Consider the following 4,636-nt stretch of genomic DNA (forward strand, 5'->3'; position numbering starts at 1 on the left):
TTTATTTGGGAAAAATAGCTAAAATACTTCAAAAATTATGAAATTTTTCTGAGAACTCAAATTTGATGTATTTTGATCACATATGAATTTTGGGATTATTTGGAGAAGTCTAAAGGTATTTTGTGTATATGCGTTCGTGTGAATTTTTATAGCCGAATTTGGGTCGAAAAGAATATCGCACGAGCTTTTTACATTCTGGAATTGATACAGGTTGATTTGGGACATGATTTTAGCATTCAAGAATTTTTGTGGAATTTTTGGAAATTGTTTGGGGTAAACGGACGATTTTCACGCGAAATATAGCTGACAAAATGAATTTTTATAAATTAATAAATCAATAAATAATTCCATAAATATTTTTATAAAAATCTGCATATTTTAATTGATAAGTGGTTAAATTTTCATAATTTAATGTTTAACGGTTAATTAATTATGTTAATTTAAAGATTAAACAAATTTAGTTTTTATAAAAACCGGCAAGTTCGCAACTAGCGAACCTGCGGGAATATCAAAACACCAAGAGTGATCAAAAATCATATTTTCGGATTAATTAAGTAAAAACAAACTTTTCTATGAGAAACCTGGACAATCCGGGTGGATTGTGCGCGTTTCTTCTCAAATCAAACTGAATAAACGGATTCGGGCCTCGTGGCTAATCCGGGACCCCTGTATGTGATCCTTCTTTATAACTTAATCATTTTATTAACCAATACATTTACCCAAGCTTATTTTCCCATAACTGTTTTCTGAACGCGTAAACGAACAACTTGGCCCAGCTGGAAAAACGGGAATCTGAGCCAAGCTCGGTTTTAAGTATTAGACATTGAACAACATCACAACCTAAGCCTATTGCCACTTTCTGGGCGTTCCAGCTATACCCAGATTAGTTGTACAGCCCAGTTTAGTACTGAGATTATAATAATATTAAAATATTAATATTATTATAATATGGACTATAGGGACTAAGTGATAGCAAGGGAAACGAACCCCGAGCTGACCTCGCACTGAGTGCCTACAAAACTGTGAGTTTCATGACCCCACTCTTTAAACTATTTTACGAACTTTTGGGGTGGAAAGCATGTTTATACACGTTATCTATCTGAAAACGGATCAGGATATAAAATATCTGAACATTTATATATGAAAAGTCCCTACAAACATAATGATTGACCACGTGCTGATGAAATATGATTATTATCGTTGATTGATATATTGAGTGGAGAAAATACGAATTGCAAAACATAATGAAATTACAAGTGACAGCATGTTTATACAAACACGCTATGTAATGTTAAACATAACTAATTTGGGGGACAACGTGGTCTGTAATGGCCATGGGGATAACGTGGTCTGTGATGATTATGGGGCTGTTGTGGGCGGAAGGGGGACCACAATAGTAACAACCTAAAGTTGAGTATGGCCTATAAGCCAAGTTCTGCTACAACTTACTAAACTAAAGTTGAGTATGGCCTATGAGCCAAGTTCTGCTGCAACTTACTAAACTAAAGTTGAGTATGGCCTATGAGCCAAGTTCTGCTGCAACTTACTAACTAAAGTTGAGTATGGCCTATGAGCCAAGTTCTGCTGCAACTTATAAACTAAAGTTGAGTATGGCCTATGAGCCAAGTTCTGCTGCAACTTATTAAACGAACTAACTTGATTATGACATGAATGTCAAGGAAATAATGTGATTATGCGTATTGTGGGCGGATAGGGAGCCACAGTATTTGGTGATACGTGATAAATACTATATGTGTATATGTGTCTATATACATGCTATGTGATTAGCCGTAGGAAATACTATGTGTAGAATATACTAATTATTTGCGTGTACACAACATAATGTTTGAGTTTACATGGAATCATTGTGGATGGAAGGGGGACCACAGTGGTGGATGTTAACGCGGAACCGTTGTGGGCGGAAGGGGGGCCACAGTGGTTGAGTTTATGTGGAACCGTTGTGGGAGGAAGGGGGTCCACAGTGGTTGGTTAAATACGGAAATTGGAAACAGGTAGTACGAACAAACAATCACGATTTTACCGAAATTTCGAATTTATATTATAAACTTACATGTGTGCATATGCACACACAAGGATATGGCTGTACATATTTATACAAACGTAAATACATATTTTTACATACGCGCGTACATACAAACTATGACTGTGTGGTACGCAGAACTGATTTCGTTAAACTTATGAAACTCACCAACTATTCGTAGTTGACCTGTTTTAACATGCTTTTCAGGTAATCAGATATGAGAAGTAATTTCCTGTGCGTTACGTGTCTGATTGGTGATTGATGTCATGGGCTTTTGAGTTAGAAGTAAAGTAATTGAAGAACCGGTTTGATTGTATCACCTAGTTTGTAAAATATGTTAGAATGATATAATATATTGTAAATTAGTTAGTAATGTTTCTTTATGAACAATGTATTTGATACCAGTCGTATCTGTTGCATTTCCGTTTTTTCCGCAATTCGCTTAATGGGGTGTGACATCAGCCCCTATTGCTAAGGCACCTTATCAATTGGCACCCTCTGAAATGCAAGAATTATCCAACCAGCTACAGGAGTTGTTAGATAAGGGTTTCATACGTCCTAGCTATTCTCCTTGGGGAGCACCGGTACTGTTCGTGAAGAAGAAAGATGGAAGTTTTAGAATGTGCACCGATTACCGGGAATTAAACAAAGTTACCATCAAAAACCGATACCATCTCCCACGAATAGACGACTTATTTGATCAACTTCAAGGGGCAAACTATTTCTCAACAATCGACCTCCGATCCGGTTACCATCAAGTTAAAATCCAGGAGGAAGATGTGTCCAAAACAGCATTTCGAACTCGTTATGGTCATTATGAATTCTTAGTTATGCCTTTTGGGCTGACTAATGCACCCGCAGTTTTCATGGACCTCATGAACCAAATTTGTAAGCCGTACCTCGACAAATTCGTCATCGTATTTATAGATGACATTTTGATATATTCAAAAACTAAGGAGGAACACGAGCAGAATTTACAAACTATTTTGGAATTAATGAGGCAGGAAAAGCAATATGCCAAAATGTCAAAATGTGAATTCTGGCTACAAGAGGTTCAATTTTTAGGACACGTTGTTAATCGACACGGAATCTATGTAGACCCGAGTAAGATTGAAGCCATCAAAAATTGGCAAGCCCATAAGTCACCGAAAGAAATCCGTCAATTTTTGGGATTAGCTGGGTATTACCGGCGCTTTATTGCTAACTTTTCCAGCATAGCCCAACCTTTAACCCTTTTGACTCAAAAAGATTGTGCTTATGATTGGGGAGAAGATCAAGAAGTGGCTTTTCAGTTGTTGAAGCAGAAGTTATGCCAATCCCTGCTACTAAGTCTTCCAGAATGAACTGATGATCTGGTAGTTTATTGTGACGCATCCCGAAAAGGCTTAGGATGCGTACTTATGCAAAGAAACAAAGTCATAGCATACGCTTCTCGACAGTTAAAGGTACACGAGAAGAATTACACCACCCATGACTTGGAACTGGGCGCGGTTATCTTTGCACTTATGATCTGGAGGCACTACTTATATGGCACCAAATGTACAGTATACACCGACCATAAGAGCCTACAACACATTTTCGACCAGAAATAACTAAACATGAGGCAGAGGAGATGGGTAGAACTGCTGAACGATTATGACTGTGAGATTCGATACCATCCGGGCAAGGCTAATATAGTCGCAGATGCCTTATGTAGAAAAGACATAATCAAACCACTACGGGTCCGAGCACTTGGAATGATTGTCCAAACCTGTCTCACGAACAAATCTGTATTGCTCAAAACGAAGTCCTAAAAGGTGTTCACTTGGAAAATGAAGACTTACATGGAACCGAACAAAACTTTGAAGAAATAACCGACGAAATTTTATACTACAAAAACCGAGTTTGGATTCTCACTCTCAACAATTTGCAGGACTTTATCATGGACGAAGCCCATAAGTCCAAATATTCCATTCACCCAGGAACAGATAAGATGTACAAGGACTTGAAGGAGTATTATTGGTGGCTCGGCTATGGCTATCGAGTGCTCTATCACACGGTCAGTCAAGATAGCCATCCAAGAGTTGTTTCCTATGTTTGGGTGGTCGGGGTTAGAGGTATGTATACTCAACGAACGGGAATATGAAGTATCTGCTCTAGGACGTGAAGGCTCTCCCCGATAGTGGGTAGATCTAAATGAAATTGAGGTAGGGTCAATCGGGGATACCCTAATACGAGCAGTCTGTCGGACTCGTGCAGTAGATGAAGTCGTCGGGGACAGATGGACAGGTGGAGTAGGTGATCTGGCTACTCTAGCAGGTGAACAATACTGACTGTTAACCTCGTTCTGCCCTCTGGGTGGTGAGCTGGGTGGGTAACTATAACATCTGTAGCCGGACAGGCCAGACACGTTTCTGGGTAACTCTCTGCAAATCACTTCATCTTTAATCTCTTCCTCATCCTCCTCCGGATCCTCTTCTAGGTCCTCCTATGGATCCTCCTCTGGGTCCTCCTCTTCAATAGATATTACCGGTTCTTCTTTCGGTACGTAGTCATTATTCCTTACCATACCTCTGCACAATGGTTAGTTATAAGAATAATATTTATTGCTAGGGT

The sequence above is a fragment of the Bidens hawaiensis genome, unplaced genomic scaffold (assembly GCF_021521415.1).
Source record: "Bidens hawaiensis isolate Kalapana, Puna unplaced genomic scaffold, B.hawaiensis_p1.1 tig00007411_1, whole genome shotgun sequence".
Taxonomy (NCBI): domain Eukaryota; kingdom Viridiplantae; phylum Streptophyta; class Magnoliopsida; order Asterales; family Asteraceae; genus Bidens; species Bidens hawaiensis.